The sequence below is a fragment of the Cydia amplana genome, chromosome 8 (genome assembly GCF_948474715.1).
Source record: "Cydia amplana chromosome 8, ilCydAmpl1.1, whole genome shotgun sequence".
Lineage (NCBI taxonomy): Eukaryota > Metazoa > Arthropoda > Insecta > Lepidoptera > Tortricidae > Cydia > Cydia amplana.
In genome coordinates, this window is record NC_086076.1 from 6,877,938 (window position 1) to 6,899,944 (window position 22,007).

General features: G+C 34.0%; 1 protein-coding gene and 1 long non-coding RNA gene across 6 annotated transcripts in view; one reads left to right on the forward strand and one right to left on the reverse strand.

The window, feature by feature from the left end:
• Window positions 1–22,007, reverse strand: part of LOC134650185 (3',5'-cyclic-AMP phosphodiesterase) — a 577,846-nt gene that overhangs the window by 457,714 nt on the left and 98,125 nt on the right. The window lies entirely within an intron of this gene.
• Window positions 13,306–22,007, forward strand: part of LOC134650360 (uncharacterized) — a 156,547-nt gene continuing 147,845 nt past the window's right edge. Inside the window, exon 1 of the long non-coding RNA XR_010097038.1 lies at window positions 13,306–13,360. This is a non-coding gene — a long non-coding RNA (uncharacterized LOC134650360). The remainder of the gene's footprint in view (window positions 13,361–22,007) is intronic.

Consider the following 22,007-nt stretch of genomic DNA (forward strand, 5'->3'; position numbering starts at 1 on the left):
GCAACACGGTCAACTTAGTTGTAGTTGCAGAGTCTCTCGATAGATAAATAAAATAACATGTATTTCATTCACGAAACTAGAGTAATTGCAATCATGGCAACTATACCCCCGGGGCATTTATACTATACCAGTTTTACCCTAACAATTTAAAGGCAAAAATTGACATGTCCATAATAGTCCATATCGGGAAGTCTAACTGTAACACAGCAATTAGTTGGAGAAAAATGACAAGGGTTCGTCGAATGAGGACTCCCTAGCTAATTTAAATCATTTCTAAAATAAGAAAATTATGAAACCTCTTACAATGTCAGGCGTGGCTCACTCCGCGAATTCGTCGCTTTGCTACTACAGGTACTTAGCTAAAAATACATCCGTTCCACACCAATTTTGGGGAAAGCCATAAGCCGCGCGTGGCGCTGTCGCCACCTAGCGGCCATATCTGTGCTCATCGTAACAGACGCGTTTTGTTAGAGTGAGTCTTCTGTACCTAGTACTATTATGTATTTATTCTGTGAGAATGTTTAAGAACTTTAACGCGGGTTCAATTTACCATTTTTTTTTGTAGGTACAAATACTGTATGGACTGTAAAAAATATACGAATGTATATTTTTAGATGTAATGATTAATAGAATACGCAAAGGTGTTGATGGTTAAGAATAAAATGTTCTTAATTAAAAAAATAATGATGGTTTCCATGGCATTTTCCTCCTTTCGCAGCGCGAAAAGTGACATCCCTAAATCCCCTGGTATTGTATGAAGATTGGAGGTCCTTTGTAACAAAAAATAATATTCCACCATTTATATAGGGCTGTCAAATGTTATGAACGGCTAGTCAGGGATTATGCTCGTCAGCTATTCGGGTCTTTCATCGCGCCCGTTACTCACTGTTTTTCTAAGCAAATAAAAGCAATAAATACGAAGATAGGGACAAAACAAATATCCATTCGGTTCTTGCTGTTGAGGAGTATCACATTATTACCTAGGTATGTTAACGAAGACAATCCGTATGTATACTATACAAAAACAAGCACTTAATAATATAATGATTATGACAATCTAAATTAACGGGCACAAAAGGCGTTCGGTTTTTTTTTATTATTGGTTAAAATAACCCCCTTCCGCAGTTGGGTAAACAAGCTGCAAAGATGCAGTTGCGCACAGTCATCTCGTCGTTGTTCTAACTAAAGATCACTAACATAGAGCAGGCATTAGCAATGCAAACATGAGACACATGTGTATTTGTGTAAGCAGAATTCAGAATAGAAGGATAAGGGTCGCCATCAGCAGAAAACACCTGCTTCATTCTAAATGTGTGTACTCGTATTGAAAATACGTACACAATAGTTTACGTATAGTTTTACGATACGATGTGCTATGATGGGGTGTGTAATGCTTAATATAATTATAAAAAAACTATCATACATCTGTTATAACGCCATTTGATATATTATTGTATGTTATAATGTAATTCTTATTATACATTTCCTTTGTTATATTGTGATTTCATCTAAACTGTCATTGATATAATGCCTATTGTAATATAATTTTTAAATAATATATACACATGTGCTATAATGACATTTGTTATATTATATTTTTGTATAACGTAATACTTTATACAATTTCATCAAGTATAAATACATATATTGTATAACATTTTTTGTCATATTTCATTTAATAATAACATAAAAATTTACATATTTTTCATATCTAGTACGCAGACCCAATAATTAAATACAGATTATCATAGTGTAAATCAACATAATAGGTATCTAAGAGTTACCAAAGATTTTTTAATTATTGTTTTGTGCGTGTTGCATTATTTTTTAATAAAATATTGAATTTCTAGTTACGTCTTTTATGCTATCCTACTTCTTTTGCTACATATTTTATTCTAGTGGGGTCGCAGTTCTAACCTAACCTAACCAATTTTTTCATGGTTTTCGATTCTGCAGGGGCCGCAGTTCAAACCTAACCTAAACCACTTTTTTGCTAGGTATTTTATTCTACGGAGGGTCAAAGTTCTAACCTAACCTAACCCTCCTTTTGGTAGGTTATTCGTTTGTGTGGAGTCGCAGTTAGTTCCAACCTTTTTTTTTAACTTAACCCATTTATGTCATGCAACTATTATGCCACACAAATAATTATGCGATATCACTTATTATAACAAATAATATGCTTTGGAGTATGTAATAATTATGGCAATGTATATTAGACGAAGTGTAAATATACCTTATGACCATTATACCAATAATAACATTATGTGTACCGTTAATTAGGTATTACGGTAGTATGCCATTCATTACGTTATTCGAAATAACGATATATGAAACTATAATATATAAAAAGTAATTATAAAAAATGTAATGCACCCGCTATGATGATACGATGATATCTTATAGAACATCGTGTCTAACTGAGATGAGATGGCCTACAAATCTGTTATTATAAAATGTTTCTGTATTACTGTTAAAATTTCCATTCGAATAAACCTTACGAGATTGACTTACCGAACTTAAGCGATTGCCGAGAGTGAATGCCATATAAGATTGCCGAGACTGAATGTCATAAGAGTGCCTCAATTATAATCTTGTATGTATATGTAAGTGCATGCAGTCATGCCAGATGTGCCAGAAACTCATTAAAGCGAGGCGGAATTCTGGATACGGAAATTAAACTCAACGAAAAGAATTTCAAATACGTTGCGTTTATGGACGCCAGCTTGAAAAAGGTCCGGTAAATGATGTTGTTATTTTCACAGATTCAATTTGATAACGAATAAAATAAAATAAAATAATGAATATTTCGACTGTTGAATACATCCTAAAATATTACAAAATTGTAACATCTGGTGTAGTCATCCTATAAGCGGATTTGATGTACACACATTTGATAACACTTAACCAATTTTATTTAGCATTGCTTAAATATTTATACAAACTTAATAAATAAATTAATTAATATCTGGGTGACCGAGCTTCGCTCGGAATACATATAAAAACTCGAAAATGCGCGTTTTCCCAGAGATAAGACCTAGCTAGATCGATTTTTCGCCCCCAAAAACCCCCATATAGTACATTTCATCGAAATCGTTAGAGCCGTTTCCGAGATCCCCGAAATATATATATATATATATATATATATATATATATATATATATATATATATATATATATATATATATATATATATATATATATAAATAAATATATAAATAAACAAGAATTGCTCGTTTAAAGGTATTAGATGAATTCACTTATCTTATATTACCTGTGTGTTATAAACAAATTATATAAAGTGTTATTTAAATGACTAGCTTAAGCCAAATACGTTTAGATCTACCATCTTTCCCTCATGTTTATTTTTTGTACATACTTGTACATAATTATGTACATGGCATAAAATATCAAATAAGCGTTGCCTCGCCTCGCCTAATAGCCCGGTCGAGTCTGATCTCGTTAAGACGTAGTACTGTTTCGAGTTTATTACGTTATTTCATTACGCCGTTAATATAAGTAATACACATGTAGCAACCCACAGTCAAAGATTTAAAACAGTAGTGAAGTTTTGTTACGGCATTGGAAATGTTACACTTATTTTACATGTGCTGATTAAACATAAAAAAGCACTTGATAACCTTGGCAATAGAAATGTGGCCTAATTTTGGTAAGTTATTTTGAAGTTTATACCACAATTATTTTTAAGTTTAATATCTACATGTAATCATGAATTGTGTAAATCAATAATGTTTCAAGGTTTTGCATTAAGCAATACCTATAAAATAAATAATTATAAGAAGGATTTAACCTACCTAACATAATTTTAACACTATTTATTAAATTTTTGGTACAAGCTTTTATCTCTGATTGTAATTTTCTTTCCTCAGACAACTAATACCTACTCATCGAGACAATTTTAAAAACCCCAAACACAATTCGGTTGCGTTGTTTTATCACAGAGTTCCTATGGCCACCTGCTGTCTCCATCATCAGATGAGCTCCATAGTACCTTATAATATTGCATTGTCATCCGACTTACGAACGTATGCAAATTTTCAGGTTCATCGGAAACCGGGAAGTGGGTCAAATTTAACTTGCAAGATTTGACCCGTACAAACATACCTAGTTAGTTACATATTTACATAGGTACATACGATGCAAGTTAAGTAAAATCTTGTAAAACAGATCATACATCGCTGGTTGCAGTTACTAGTCTCATCACTTACGTTCTTAAATTTCTTCATAGGTATTAGGTAAGTACCTACTGTTCCTTAGAGATTCGTATATCAAGTTTCTGCGATACTATATCTTTTAGTACATTAAACGATACGAGACGTCCATAATCGCATGAGACAGGAATAACATCAAGTCGATAGGTACTAAATAAACTAAATAAAAACACTGTCATAAAAGAAAATGAACGTCGCGAAAGCAGACACGTCGTCAGATTAAGCGTCACAAGCGTATATTTTGAAATATTTTGAAATGTGCCTACATAACAATACATAGACGGGAATATTTTGTGGTTTTATTTTCAATCAAGCACAGATCAAAATATGTTGCAAATTTACGCTGAAGAGATCCCCAAATTATTCATTATATTTGTGGGTAAAAAGCTACATAATATAATAAAAAGACTAGATATCAACCATTAATCGAATACATTTTAAAGAAAAAGAATCATCATAACAAAAAATAATATAAACCACAAATCCTCTCGTTGTAAATAAGTAGGTAAGCAGAGTGCTTTGTGAGTGCTGCAGTGACCTGAATTTTGATACTAGGGAGAAACCTATCGGGATCTTTCTTTTCTGTTTACATCGGGCAATCCAGGCCTGATATCGGAGGAGCTTATAGCTGTTTGCATAAGTACAACCTTTTAGCTTGGCACGGTATAGCGTCGGACATCGTTGAACGCAGCTACGGTTCGAATGTTGGAAAAACAAAACTTTCGGCTTTGCCCCAGAACCATCCGGCTTTTTACGACCGTGTTTTTATTGGTTACGGGAGTTCAGGCGAATACAGTTCTCAAATGAACTAGTTTAACGTGAGCTCGAGACGTGTAACAAGTATACGTGATCGGAAAGCGCCAAGGTACGTACGTCGAGATCATTCCCCCGCTCTCGACTAGAAATTGGTATCACAGCCCAGCTACGAAATAAAAGGAAACGACTGTAGTTGACGTTAAATACAGGTCGCAAATATTTTTTACAGTGCGTTGCCACAACACTTACAAATATAAGGCTAAAAACAGACTAAAGTTTGATTTAAATATCAATATGATTCAGCTTTACTATTGCATTTACTGAACATAAATAATTATTATAAAAATACCCGCCAATCGCGTATCAAAAATATTTAAAAAGAAACCCACTTTGTAATTTTAATTATAGTTACAGTTTATCGTTTTTTGTTTGTTTAACATACCTATGCAAAGAACACACAATGCAGTATACGAATGAAAGTAATTAAGTTAATTAAGTAGTAATCGCCCCGACTAATATTATAACCTAAATATTATAAAAAATCACACTTCCGGAATCTAGGTTAAGTAATCCAGTGTTACCTACGTATTATGTTAAAATTAGTTTCGCTGCCTGAGCAAATAATCAGCTCTGTAAACATAAAAGACTGTAAACTCATAAATCGGTACCCTCCCTTTGTCGTCAGTTGGACCAACATCATAATAATGGTAGTGAAATAAGTATCGTTCATTTTCACAATATCGTAACTGATATCATCAGTGTATCAACCCGGAGTTTGTCAACCTCACCTCTGTTTCAAACTCGCTAACCAGAACGGACTTGCCATGCTATCGGTCATCGGAGGTCTTACTCAGAAAATGGTGTTTTTACTTACAATTCAATTATTTCGGTCTTAAGCTTAATAAAGACAATGTATGTAGAGTTCTCGAAATGTCCCCTATAAAAACGTTTAACGAACGCCAAGTGAATTAGTGCTTTAACTGTAATGAAAGGGGTGAACATCGTCCCTGGTGTGGCAAATCTTTGGTTTATTCAAGACCAGTTGCTTGTAAAACGAAGAACAACGTCAATATCTCAATGATATTATAGTTATAACTAGTTATTATGTAATTGCATTGCCTACATAATAATATAAAAACATAGTAAGTATAAGCTTCATTTGCATTCACCGTTCAAATTTCGAGAACTACCATTTAATTTAACGCGGAAAGCGCGCGTTACGTGTCACAGTTTCATAGTATTTTAAGGTTTCAGTTTCAGTATATTAAGATAACTAAGCAGAGCACATAAAACAAAATTATAATTTTCCGGTTCAAGATAACAACTGAAAAAAAAACAACGGGTTGCACTCCGGGAGTGCCGACAGAAGTGAAAACTCAATGACTAGTCCAAAATGTCTGCAGCACTATGTATAATTGAGGAGTGTCTTTTCAAAAGGGTTTATTTTTTTCTTAGCGGTACTTCTAGAGAGAACCTTGCTCAAGAAAACTTAAGGTCCAATTTAGAAATAGATTCCCAGAAAAAATAAACCCTTTTGAAAAGACACTCCTCAATTGACCCATCCTCCTTTCTATTGAAAAACTTTAGTTCCAAAATTGCTGGTCAGTGACCTTGTTTAAAATTCGAAATTCAAATTTGTAGCGTTAATTGTTTAAAATTCGAATAGAAATTGTAAAGTTACCTTGCATACAATGCAGACCTCGCATGTAAATATATTTGGTCATGATATTTTGAGTTTTATTCACCAGTACTAGAGTTCACTTTTATTAGCGATTTCATCAAGATGTAGCTTTATTGAATTATATTTGAGTGATATAAAGTTAGAATGTAACTGTGAGATCCTCGTATTTCAGCCCGTACAAGATTAGAACCTTTTTCATGTAATGTCATTGAGTTTTTCTTTATTGATTTAAATGCCATCTAAATGAGTGGCCATCCATGGTATAATAATATACTCCGTCTGGTACTCTCTTCCGAGATTCGCGAATGACCTAACTGTCACAGGCCTACGTCATCATGCTGTTTACAAGTTCTCAAACTTTAAAATGTGGGAGAATTTTAACCAACGGTGAAAATTATTTTAACGGCATTAATTTTAAGTTATTCATGTAGAAACATAGTAAAATAAAACATATTTATACTGCCCTTTTCACTCCTACTCTTACAGTTCCGGATAGAACAGCCAACCATTTTCGTAACAAAACATTAATTACCAAGCTTACGACGTGAAAAGTTTGGAAAACACTGCGACTGCTGACACTGAGCGAGAAGGAAATAACAATTCGAACGCGTGTTTCGACAAGGATGACGGTCAGGGACCAAATGGCGGATTGTCAAATGTGACAGCGCTATCCTGTGTTGCCAGTAGTGTAAACAGAATTACCCGAACGTCTGAAATTTCTTTCGTGAATCGAAAGATATTGCTAACGAATAATTAAAAATGACATGTTATTGTAAAATTTAAGATAAAATATAAATGAAAATTATAAAATTATAAAGAAATATTTTAACTTATTAACCATACATATAATGTACACATGTAACATGTTATGTTGAAATAAAGTGGCAATGTTATTGTGACGTAGGCCTGTGGCACTCTGGGAAGAGAAGACCATGTTTTATTAGACCATCGTGGCCATCTAAACCTTACGGTCACGTGATCGCCTTACGCTGTCTCGAGTTTATAATTTTTACCCCACCTCAAAAAGTGCCCAGCGCCGCTAAAGAAGTTTTCACTTCAAAACTAAAAGATATAACCATTAAGTAAATATTTGCTCGATCATCAATGCACAGTGCATAAAAAAGGTTACCAATGTAAATATGTTCCTCATCACAAAGCATTGAAAGAAGACAGCAATAAAATTCCGACAAAACCTTTAAAATGGTTATCTCTAATTTGACAAAAAGCTGTCAACGAAATAAGTAATTTTTGTTTTCAAACAGAAAAAATGCTTTGAAGAAATATCCTTTAATGTCACACTTTTTAAAAACAACGATTGAAGACGAGACGCGACTATTTTCAAATTTAAATTTAAATGTATAAATCGTAAATCCTAGAAGCCGTAGCAGTGCCTGGGTATTTCGTATTAACAAGTATTAGATAGAAGTCTTGGAAAAACATTACAATCACCCTTGTTATCTGTTTAATGTCACAATAAAACCATTATTAAAATTTATTCGGGCTGGTTGTGATTTGGCTTTGTTGCGTAACATCGAGCTTGGCAATACAACTGACAAGTCCATTTATTTCCGTTTTAATAATGGTCGAAAGTGCAGTTCACTCATCATTGCACCATAAACTGCTATGAAAATGCATTTTTTAAACGATGTTTACCTACTTACATACTTACTCGTAATTTTAAATGGAATCATTTAATTAACCCCTTTGCGATAAATGTGTTATCCGAGGCTAATGTCCTCGTATCTTTTCTTATAGATACGAGTATACAAATAGATAGAAATATTGTAACGGCGGACCCTTCCGTTGAGCCTTCGACCCTCTGATCTGTGAACCATATGAAGTTGATAGATGTTGGTTTAAGTTTCAGTTTCGGTCGCTGGAGCAAACATGCTGGAATCCGAGTGTAAACAAAATATACATTTTAGTTTGTTTCCCGTTATTTAGACCTAATCAAAAGGAGACATAATGAAAAAAAGCGGCCAAGTGAGAGTCGGACTCGCCCATGAAGGGTTCCGTATTTAGGCGATTTATGACGTATTAAAAAAAAACTACTTACTAGATCTCGTTCAAACCAATTTTCGGTGGAAGTTTACATGGTAATGTACATCATATATTTTTTTTAGTTTTATCATTCTCTTATTTTAGAAGTTACAGGAGGGGGGGGGGGACACACATTTTACCACTTTGGAAGTGTCTCTCGCGCAAACTATTCAGTTTAGAAAAAAATGATATTAGAAACCTCAATATCATTTTTGAAGACCTATCCATAGACACCCCACACGTATGGGTTTGATGAAAAAAAAAAATTTTGAGTTTCAGTTCGAAGTATGGGGAACCCCAAAAATTTATTGTTTTTTTTTTATTATTTTTGTGTGAAAATCTTAATGCGGTTCACAGAATACATCTACTTACCAAGTTTCAACAGTATAGTTCTTATAGTTTCGGAGAAAAGTGGCTGTGACATACGGACGGACAGACAGACGGACAGACGGACAGACAGACAGACAGACAGACAGACAGACAGACATGACGAATCTATAAGGGTTCCGTTTTTTGCCATTTGGCTACGGAACCCTAAAAAGAGTTAAAAATCAGTATGATTGAACAGTTAAATCTTACACGTTAGTCTTATAAAATTACTACGTGTGTCAATCTACTTAAGTAACTGATATGAAGATAAAAGCGGATTATAAATATTAAGTGAACACCTCTCACGATATCCAACGGACAACTCGACAAACTCGCCACGCTAGCGAGAATGTACATAATAATATAAAGAATTTATACACTTAAATAATAATGTGAAGTAAAGGATATGATATGAATTATTTTATAGTAATGAATGTGTTTTTTTTTCAAACCTCAAAGTTTTCCCATGGGAACACTTTATAAAGACCTTATGACTGCTAGGAATTGTACATACTACATGAAGACTGATCTTATTTACACCACTGCGGTGCTTCCATATGTCACGATATTTGTAAATTTCATTTTTCATGCACATTTATTTTGCACTGTTTTATTACCTATCGTCTAGGAATCGGAAAAATCTAGAAAAAACTCGACATAAGATTAAATTAATAATGAATGCGTCCTTTGCGTGATAATGCGAAGAAAATTGAGAAGTGTCACGTTGAAAGAAGATGATCTACAGAGCTATCTAGGACTAAATACGAATAGAATCATAGCCTAGCGCTAATCATTTCGTGAGATAGAATAGGAATTATATAGGAATTAAACGAAGCATCGATAGATTCATAATATTCATATTAATCCGAGGACGTCAGAGATATACGTGATGTCATTATAAAATCAATATGGCTAGAGACAGAAGCTATAATTGGATGCCTGTTCGTTTCTAAGTGGAGTTGTAGCGTAGTTTATCTTATATATTACCTTAAAAACGAGCAATTCTTGTTTATTTATTTATTTATATATATGTATATATTTCGGGGTTTTGAAGTTTCGGGGGCGAAAAATCGATCTAGCTAGGTCTTATCTCTGGGAAAACGCTAATTTTTGAGTTTTTATATGTTTTCCGAGCAAAGCTCGGTCTCCCAGATATTAATTTCTAATCGATAATCAGATGCCCAATTCTCACATCGCTGGAATACCCAGAATATTAATGGTAAAGATAACTCTAACTTTTGTTTACGCATACCAAAAAGGTGTATCCTAATAACATTATAAAATTGAAAGTTCGCATTTAGGTTATTTTGATGTTTGTTCCTCAAGCAAGTAAAAACAGAAGAACGATTTTCTATGACAGTTATCACAGTTGGCACACTCGGTTTAGATTCTTGAAAAGGACATAAAACTATTTATTTCGAAATTCTCCTAAGGGAAGGCAATAGGGATTGTACATAATTGAGTACGACCTACGCGGCTAGTATAATTATTAATTATAAAATGCGTTAATAAAATTGAATATTTTTTATGGCTTGTGTATTTTCGTACATACGAAAATATATAAACCGTATCCGAATCAACTAACGGCCTGATTCAAAAATTTACTAAAGATACGATATGGATCGGATATGTCAGTGTCAAAAGTGACGTTTTTGTTTGAAGAAAGATCACTTTTAACACTGATATATCCGATCCATGACATATCTTTAGCAAATCTTTCACGTATAACCCATGGGTTATGGGTTAAAGTTCGAATCAGGCCAAAAATAAGGTTCGATATCATTGAAGTGATCTGTTTCGTGAATCAAACACGCATCATGTTGCGAAGTTCGAATATTACAACGAAAACTCAATGACTAGTCCAAAATGCACTATGTATAATTGAGGTTAACTCCATCTAGCGTTAGCGTTAATTACTTGAAACCCCTAAGAACATCACTGTTAGTACTCTAGTTATATTAATACCAGTTAGAGCGAAACTCATTAGATGGCATTTAAATCAATAAAGAAAAACTCAATAACATTACATGTAACAGTTTTTCGAGCAGGTCACGTGTCCGTCTTACGGTCATGTGATCGTCTTACGGTCACGTGATCATTATTAAATTGTACACCGGGACTTAATCGCGTAACTAAGTTTTAAGATTTACCTCCGACGTTTCGAGGACGGCGTTGTCCCCGTGGTCTCGGAGAAGACTGGCTTAAGTTGACATGAGCATCTTCTAACCGCGCGAGTTTTTCGAACTACCCGCACTTGGTCTTGTTTATCAGCTTGAACGTTTTGCGCACTAGGGATGTCACTCTATCGACACACAACACTAACGATATTCGATTTATCGACTGTCGATATTCGTTTACGCTTATATTTACTAATGACTGGATTCCATGTGGATGAGATCTTGAAACCCTCGTCCCGATTGAAATTACTATGTTTTTTGATTTCAATAGCTTCCCGTACTTTCCTGCTGTAGAAATGACGATCCGTGGACAGGATTTTTGGGTTATGCAGCTCAATCAAGTCCCGGTGTACAATTTAATGTGTAAAAATCGTGAAAGTTTAAATCAGGGTCACGTGATCGTCTTACGCTGTCTCGACTTTAACATTTTTTCCCCACCTCAAAAAGTGCACAGCGCCGCTAAAGAAGTTTTCACTTCAAAAAATACATTGTTGGCTTATTTGGCTTCATTAAAGTTTGTGATTTGGCTTGTAAACTCCTAGCAAACAGACACCGTGCCGCAGGTGGCCGCCAATCTCAAGTTGATTGATTTGTTTACTTATTGACAGCACCAATATTTACAGCAAAACTTTTAAGAGCTCTCATTTTACGAATGAGGGACGAATAATTTTGACGCTTATCCTTGGCGGAGTTTTTCATAAATAATGTTGATCACATTCATATTTAATTTTTATTGTTTTTTCGTTAAAGAATTTGTCGTTTTCATAGTAAGTACTTTTGCTCTTACTAATTACAAACTTTGACTTCGAATTAAATAATAGCGAGAGGGACAAACTCTTGAACTTTACAGAAACTACTACTCGTCCATTTCCTTTCTATGGCCCGATCGAAAATACTAACTGAATGAAACTGAATCAAACAATGAAGGTAGGTAAACACCCTCCGAACAATCCCAAACAACAAAAGTGGATTACTGGTAATTTTGGAATATGATCGTTTAATATAGAGAAGAAACATTTGAAAAGTGTTCTTGGGTCAAAAATAATACTGTGTTCACGTCTTTCCTGTGGACATACACAAGAGTTAAGGGCTATAAAGGTTAATTTTCTTATTTAATCCTTATCCACGTGAAAAAGGTTCTCCTTTTATTTAGAGAACTATGATAAAATCATTACTTACATGCCCACAAGCTGTTAACTATTGCCCACAGGAGAGAAAAATGTACAGTTCGCGCGAACACACTAGTTTTCTCTCCTGTGGGCAATAGTTAACAGCTTGTGGGCATGTAAGTAATGATTTTATCATAGTTCTCTAAATAAAAGGATAACCTTTTCACGTGGATAAGGATTAAATAAGAAAATTAGCCCTTAACTCTTGTGTATGTCTACAGGAAAGACGTGAACACAGTATTATTTTTGACCCTCTTAAATTGTTTGATTCATATTTGCTAGGCTACAGTGTTAAGAAAGTTTGATTATGAAATTGATTTATAGCAGGGTTATATTGATAGATATTTTAGAAGCGTTCAAATTGTAAAATGCCTTTACTTATGAAATTTTGTGAACGGCATACTAGCGGGTAGACCTTTTTAGGGTTCCGTAGCCAAATGGCAAAAAACGGAACCCTTATAGATTCGTCATGTCTGTCTGTCTGTCCGTCTGTCCGTCTGTCCGTCTGTCTGTCCGTCCGTATGTCACAGCCACTTTTCTCCGAAACTATAAGAACTATACTGTTGAAACTTGGTAAGTAGATGTATTCTGTGAACCGCATTAAGATTTTCACACAAAAATAGAAAAAAACAATAAATTTTTGGGGTTCCCCATACTTCGAACTGAAACTCAAAATTTTTTTTTTCATCAAACCCATACGTGTGGGGTATCTATGGATAGGTCTGCAAAAATGATATTGAGGTTTCTAATATCATTTTTTTCTAAACTGAATAGTTTGCGCGAGAGACACATCCAAAGTGGTAAAATGTGTGTCCCCCCCCCTGTAACTTCTAAAATAAGAGAATGATAAAACTAAAAAAAATATATGATGTACATTACCATGTAAACTTCCACCGAAAATTGGTTTGAACGAGATCTAGTAAGTAGTTTTTTTTATACGTCATAAATCGCCTAAATACGGAACCCTTCATGGGCGAGTCCGACTCGCACTTGGCCGCTTTTTTTAAATAGCTCATTCTAGGGAGGGTGGCACTGATATCTATAATAGGTACACCGAGGTGACTGAGTTACACAGAAGGCACATGCAATATATTTGTAAATATTTTGTTGAAAACTATATGGTCTATCTTCCATTCTGACGCTCCCGAAATTATTCCTGACGTATATTTTAATGAATTTTCGCATGGCTAGATTAATAAACCCAGACTCGTATTATAATACCTATCATTATGTAGCAGTCACATAAACTGGTACTATTAATTTCTTCACCGGTGTATACAAAACCGTAGTATTAAGTAACTTCGCTTTCCAAACCAAAGAAAAGACAGCAGCGACGTAATATTTCCTCGTTAAGTGACCAAGATGGTTCCACAGCGACTACGTTGAGCAATAAAGAGTTGGAAGACATAACGGAGTGATTAATAAAGAAGTGTTTTCAAGCTAATAGCCGCTCCGTATCCCCTGGGCTACTTTACGACGCACTAAAGCGGAAGCGCCCTATTTTACAGGCCCTTGCCATACTCGCAACAGTCAAAATGTAGAAGCCAGTATTAATACTTCCGTTTAAAATATGCTTTTTCAGGATGGATTTTTAAGTAAGTATATCTCAATTCTAAAAGACGTAATTCTTATGATGCACTGTGGGCTGAAATTTGGCTCTCATTGACATAGAAACCAACATAGTATTTTATACAATCGTGATATAATGGAGAGCTTTTCAGTCGAGTACCGTGTTTAGGCAACGAAGCTTGCTGAGTTACCTAAGGAAGGTACGAGATTGAAAAGCTTGATTATATCACTATTGTATACAATACTTTTTCTACGAGTCAACAAAAAAAATACTAAAAACTAGTAGATGTAGGTAAAAAAACCAAAAGTATACAACTAAGATGCCCGAGCAGCCGCGATACCTTCATACTCGTACGTGACCCGGCCCCCGCGCCCCGCGCCCCCGGCCGGTTGGTCAACGACACCTTCTCGTAACTCATGAGGCCCTGGTACTTGCTCCGCGCTTTCGATTGGTCAATTTCATTATAGTTGCATAAACAGTATCGAAATGAATATTATAGTTGCCTAAACAGTATCGAAATGAATATTATAGTTGCCTAAACAGTATCGAAATGAATATTATAGTTGAGTTGGGGTCCCATAGTGAAAAAAGTATGCGATTTCACTTTGGTATACGAAGTCTTAATTCAAGCTTTGCAGTGACGAGTAGAACAATTTATTAATTTTTTGATAGAAATAGGTTTTGCCCAGCATTGTTATAGTAACTTTCGAATTTGGGACAATAGGCTACATGACTAATTTTTTTTTATGGTATCAATCGATCGGGTTTGTTTTTAGGATCAAATGTCTATATGGGACCCATTGTATTAAAGTAACACAAAAGTCAGAAATTGTAGTAAAAGTCCGACAGTCGCACTTCACTCGCGAAACGCCCTATACAAAACGGCCAGAGGCCGTGACGTCATCGCCCATCTTGTAGTATGGACAAAACAAGAAAATTGCGTTTTTGTCGGTGAAATATTGCGTTTATGTATATAGTTGCTATACAATATTTTTTGGATGAAATGTAAGGAATCGAATGGTACCCTTACTTTTATCGTTTTTGGAAGTAAAAAAAAACTTAAATTTTGAAATTTTGAGGTCCTGTAATTTTGTAATTTTTCAATATTTTATTTTAATATCCACATTATTGTGATAAATTGCTCGTTTGCTATCTATTTTACTAGATTTTGTTATAAAATTCAACATGTGTCATCATCCCTATTTGGCATAAAGAGAGTCGAGTTATGATTTTTTTTTCGAAAAAATGTATAGATCAGGAACAAAAAATCAATTTATTTCGAAAACCGCAAAACAAACCGTAATATTTTGGCGTACTACATATTTCCGTCCTTGGTGCGCTTATTTTTTTTTAAATCGGTAAGAAAACAATGCAGTATAATTCGGATCCAGCGAGTTAGTAAATTAGTTCGTCTTGCATCATGTAGCTCAGATGTTTATGTCCTTCGCAACGAAGCAATTAGGCTGCACAGTTATTGAAGTCACGTTTAATTTTCATTCGCTGTCTAAAGAACCACTTTGTTCTTGAGTTTCCAACAAAGAGACTCATTTAACTATTCTTTTCTTTGTTAAACATATAAAGACTTTCTTTGAGATTTATACGTTCTGTGGGTACTGAGTGACATCAAGTAATACTTTAATCTAGTACGTATTTTCTACCAGAAACTGAAGTGTAAATGTTAGTTTAATAGCTTCCAAATAGACCCTATTTTTATGACTTAACTTTACTTATTATACTCAACCTAAATCTTAGTAGTTTACCTAACTAATACAAAATTTCTCTACCATTGATGACTTTCGTAACATGATAAAGTGGATCATCTCTGTAATTAAATATTATACATAAGTTTTTAGTAAACCAAAGCCGAAAATCTAAGTAGATTATTTTATGAATTTAAAGTAGTATGTTAAAATACCCATAACTGTATCACTCGCACTGGACCACTCGTCATACACTACCGTAAATATTATAACGTGTTTACCAACTACAAAAGTGTATAAATGTATACGTTTCAGCGTAAACAAGCGAATTCGGGGCGCTTTGTTTTGTTTGCGGAGCCGGTAGTCTGAGCCATGGAGAAGTGGAAGCGTGTGATGGATTTAAGAATAGAATGTTGTGAATATGTGGATTTATGGGTAGTCGGCGGTCAGCTCACGGGTGCGACGCGAGACGAATGGTAAACATACGCTAATAGCGAGGGATTGTCTAGTAAAATGAGCATATATGAGAGCATGCCATATTACTACGTTACTAGGTACGCTTTGCATTATACTACGTCTTGTCAATATTCGTCAATCTTCGGTGACAAATAGTAAATCGACAAACTTAGAAATCACCAATCTTCAAATAAATTCGCAGAACAGTACACTTTCCTGTGAAAAGCCGTATCTACAGATTTAACTGAGCAAATTCAGTAATCCCGTGTATTAATAAAGGCAAACGTCAACTGCAATTAGCGATAAAATTAGATTTAGGTAACTTTGAAATTCTTAGGATTAAAACTCGCGGCCTTTGATCACTGTAGGTATTTAGAAAAAAAATGCACCTTAAATATTTCATATCTAACTTAATTCGTTAGTAGTAAAATAAGATAAAATCTACCTGAGTTATGGATGGTTTCTATTATGGTATTGGTATTTATATATTACTTGTAGATCTAGTCAAACAAACAGTGAGGTTATCCTTGTACTCATACAATATAAAAAATATATATATATGTAAAAAAGTTTCAACATCGCAAGTGAAGAGCATGATAGTCTAATAAGTCTAATTAGTTCTCATTAGGGTTTGCTCCCGGGAAATATCGGAACCGAAAGTACCGGGATTTCCCGGAATTTAGAGCCAAGCAAAGAACCGGGATTTCAAAATTAGAATCCCGGTACTTTCGGGATTTTCGGGACTAACATTTCCGGTAAAATATTTGACTGTTTTCTGTTACTTAGCATGAAATATCGTGTTTTTTAAAGAAATATGTTCTATCTATCTAAGACTGACGCTAATACTTTTACGGCTGACCACAATATTAAAATCGAAACAAAAATAGTCAATGGGTTTGACAATGCCGACAACATAAAATTGCGTAATTTGAAACTTTAAGCACATAAACACTTATGTGCTTAAAGTTTCAAATTCTACGATAAAAAAAAACGATTAATTCGTTATTTGTATGCTAAATACGAGAAAATAATAGAGATAAATTTTGTAGATAGTAAAATATGACATGTAGATTAGGATTAAACCAAAATTATATTATTTAGTAATATAAGGCAGAGGCAGTCTATATCACAGTTAATGTAGGCAATGATTATGTGGCTTATATAAAGACACATATTATCGTAAAAAAGAAGTGTGTGTACCTTCACTTTGGTACTTTTTTTATATTGTGCCAATGTTTAGAGAAAGATTCGTGGTCGTTTTACGCTTTTTTTTTACTGAAAATTATGATAAACACTGTATTTTGATGGCAGTCCCGAAAGTACCGAAAATACCGGGAAATCCCGATTCCAAATTTGCGTAGTACAGAAAATCCCAGTTCTTTTAAAAAGTACCGGTTCTGGAATCCCTACTATCCCTAGTTCTCATAGCTACACTGCCTGGAAGGCTCGTTTAGCCGCTAACACCAAAGGTAGTAAGTGACGTGAGTTTTTCATTAACATACTTTATTTCTGCAAGCAATCTATTTAGCTGCACATAACCTATTTATTCAGCAACGTGATGCGCTCCTACTACCCTGATATTGAAATTTATGTAGCTAGTAGTTTTATCTAAGAAAATGCAACGGAGCGAGGCGTTTATCCCTTCCATTATACGGGCAAGCTTTTGTCAATGTTTCCAATATCCTTGTGCGTGTTGGTGCACAAAATGCATAGAGTAAATATTTCACAACGAACTGATTTTTTGTGGGAGAACGTTCAGATTTTTATATGCCTTAACCAGTTTAAACTAATATGCAGATAGTAAAAATATATAACAGAAGGAAGTGAATAGACGTCGAAACCCTAAGTTATGGCTTTATCTCATAATATTATAGGTATGTACCTACCTACAGCGATTCATGATAAAACACATCTGCGCAATACCTGCCGATAGATTAGAAGTATTAGGAATGAAACACGAACATATCATTTCTTAATTTCTTTTTTGGAACAAGGGTTCTTAATGGAGAAAAACAGCAGTATAAAGCATGCATGAGCTCCTGTTTTTCTTTACAGACACTGTGTTTTTTCTCTGCTCGCCAATCCCCAAAAAAGGAAAAAAAAAATACAAAAAATAATAATGTCATAAGCAATATACGTAAAGAAGTCAAATCCCACCAATAACATTTACATGCAAATTGTTACCAAGACGAGACCATATCGTCGGGATACTTCTAAAACATGATAACTAACTGAAACATAGTTTCGAGTAAACGCGAGATGAAACTTTGACCCTTAAATGTGTGAATTTAGAAACGCGTTCGTTTTTACTAATTTAATTCTAGACATGAAATATTTGAGATGTTAAAATTGCCTTAAATTGGTAAAATTGATATTTTCAATTTGAAAAATGTAAAATATTGGCCGATAAAAAATGGGATGCGTTAGTTATGATGTTTTGCCTGTATACAAAATGGACTAACATTAATGTATTACGTAAAAAATATATAAAAATGTATATTTATATAATTGAAAATAATGAGAAAGATAATAAATATCCTTTTACCCTGGATTATAAGCAAATTATAAAAACTAACGTAGCAATAAAAAGTAATAAGTGACATGCAACGTGTTACTATTTACAGGTAAAGAGTTATAAGTGAATTATTCTTGCAATTTTTGACTTTTCCCTCCTTTAGTGAAGAAATATGGGTGACAATACACTCCTTATTAATTAAATAACTGTAAAAAATGTATATTACTGTTTTTTTTTGCAATTAACGAGCATATTTTAATCAGTTTTAAGTGAACTTAATAATATCTAGTTGTTTAACTATATACACAATGTTTTGAAAGAAATGTGTACAAGTAAATAGTAATAAATAATGTTATAGTGTTTTACCAGATGTTGTAACTAGGTTCTTAATTATTTACATTCAGGCAAAAAATGTAAAGGTTACTTTATATATTTTATGTGACCAGTTTTATGAAATATGTAGTTTTAAGTACCCTTATTATTTTTTACGTGCACATTATATTTTATTTCTTGTATGTTATTACGTTTTTACACTCTATAACTTTCTAAATAATAACAATAAATTAAAAAATGCCACATATATATTTAAAACAACAAAATTTGAACAAAACTTATATATAACTCATTTTTGACCATTTTGTCAGTTATCATGTTTTGGAAGTATACCGACGATATGGCTCTCACTGGCAAAAACTCATCAGATCCCATGTAGAGCCAAGCTTTTAACTATACACGCCCTAACTCTACAAGCGCTACCATCACAAACTATGTTAGTCTACACTTTAGTCAAAATATGTGGCTAGGCCATTTCTTTACTACAAGAATTATCGTTTAAGGGCCTACTGCAGCCGCGTCTGGCGCTTCGTAAACCACGCCCGCTAGTTCTTCCCTCCCCGCTAACACGCACACATGGAAACGCTTCGCGCCGCACGTGAAGTTTGTGTGACCTTTTAGCACCATCTAACGTTACAGAAGTTAACTACCATTATACGTGGTCGCTGCGGTCGGCCAGAAACTTAAATTCGGAAAAAATTTAAACAGATGGCGTTGTTACTTGTTCATAATAGCAAACAATAAAATAATTAATTCATAAACCTGCATATTTATTGTTATTTTGGAAGATGTTAACATCATAGAAGCAGCAGCGTATATAGCATATAAGTTAAGAGTATTGATAATAAGAAAATAGCACAAGAACAGAAAAGAGATTATTTTTGATAAAATATGATGAAAACAGATTTACTTGATTACGCTCACCTGACTTTGCGGTCACTAAATGCAAATTTCAACCTTATTGTTATGGGGTTACAATAACCCTGGGGTTGCAGGCGTCCATGGTCGTTATTATTATAAATGCTTTGGTTGAAATGCTTTTTAACCCTCGAATTTTTCATAGGTACAGTCACCTGCAATAATATGTTACTCTTCGACGGCCGCAAAAATATGTGACACGCTCTTATGGCTCTACAAATAAGATCTAACATATACCGCAAAACGGCCTTCGGTGTGTAACATATTATTGCAGCTGACTGTACTCGTATTCATTGTTGTATAGGTAGGTATTAATATCTTTTATCCGATCGATTTGCATTTATTTGAAATAAATCACAGTGTTTAGTAATTATATGTTTTATTGAATAAGAGATTATTTAGGTATGTAAGGAATACAGGGTGCCTTTTTGAAACACTCATTTTTAGGGTTCCGTAGCCAAATGGCAAAAAACGGAACCCTTATAGATTCGTCATGTCTGTCTGTCCGTCTGTCCGTCCGTATGTCACAGTCACTTTTTTCCGAAACTATAAGAACTATACTGTTGAAACTTGGTAAGTAGATGTATTCTGTGAACCGCATTATATTTTCACACAAAAATAGAAAAAAAAAATTTTTTTTGGGGGTTTCCCATACTTAGAACAACTGAAACTCAAGAGACACTTCCAAAGTGGTAAAATGTGTGTGTCCCCCCCCTGTAACTTCTAAAATAAGAGAATGATAAAACTAAAAAAAATATATGATGTACATTACCATGCAAACTTCCACCGAAAATTGGTTTGAACAAGATCTAGTAAGTAAGTAGTTTTTTTTTAATACGTCATAAATCCCCTAAATACCGAACCCTTCATGGGCGAGTCCGACTCGCACTTGGCCGCTTTTTCTGGATAATTTTGAATTTCAATTGTCAGGGGTACATTATTTTTTAATACATTTTACAACGACAACAAACAAAAGTTCAAATTCGCCGTATTTTTATTACCCGGGTCGATCGCAACAAAATAGAAAATCATGTTTTTCAAATCTAAGCGTTATTGTAATTTATCTCAAATAACCAAAAAGTCAATCTGACTAGAACTTAAAAACGAACTGAATTATTTTAATATGTCGATTTTTCTTGGTGACCCAGGAGAATTTTTTTTTATCCCATACAAAAAGAGCGTATCCCAATCGCGTATCGGTTTTGGTTTTTACTTATAAGTGTGAAAAATATATTCTACCATATACGAAGGATGTGTGTTTTTTCATGTTTTATGTGTCTTTTTGTACAATAAAGTGTTTTACTGCTACTAATATATCATATTAACGATTAACTAAAAAGGTATTTACATCTAATTTAACTGGTAAATTATTAAAGTCCGCTAAAATTAATATATATTCAAAAAAATATTTGTTAATATGTCCCATAATCATTTTTAAGTCTCCTGACTTACCAAACATATCGCAACGAAGGCAAGGGTACAACGCGGCATCGTGAACCTAATAACGTAACGTTTCAGTTACTTTTTTAGTCGCCGACCATTTTATCCGGGGTACGAAAAGAGGTATTAGATCTATCCTGGGTCTAATATGTTATAAAAACATAGTTTTTTGAAAAATGTTCGTAGGTAGTACACAAAATTTACATTTTCTTTTAAATGTGATTTGGGTCATCGTTCTCCCTGGTGACTTTTCTAGTGACCCAAGAGACATCAATTTTATTATGACTCAGGAGACTTTTTTTCTATGCACTTTGATTTTTTTGATGCGCTAATTTTGTAATCTAAAATAACTTTAAACTGCTGATATACTTATATCACTTTGCTGATGAGTGGAAGTGGAATTTAAACTTAATTTATTGTTCTCTCCCTTGACATTTTGGCATACATTTGACATGCTGCAGTGCACTCCTAACGTTAATAAAGACATAATTTTTAGAAAAAGCTTTTGGAAAACTCACTCTTGAGCTTAAAACGATTAAGTCCTTATCATATTATGTTAGATTTTTAGTACAGACCCCAAATCAGTGAAAATGTGTCTTAGCCAACTAAATTTGTCTCTGGGAAAAGTACGATATCCCTAAAAATTGTACGTAC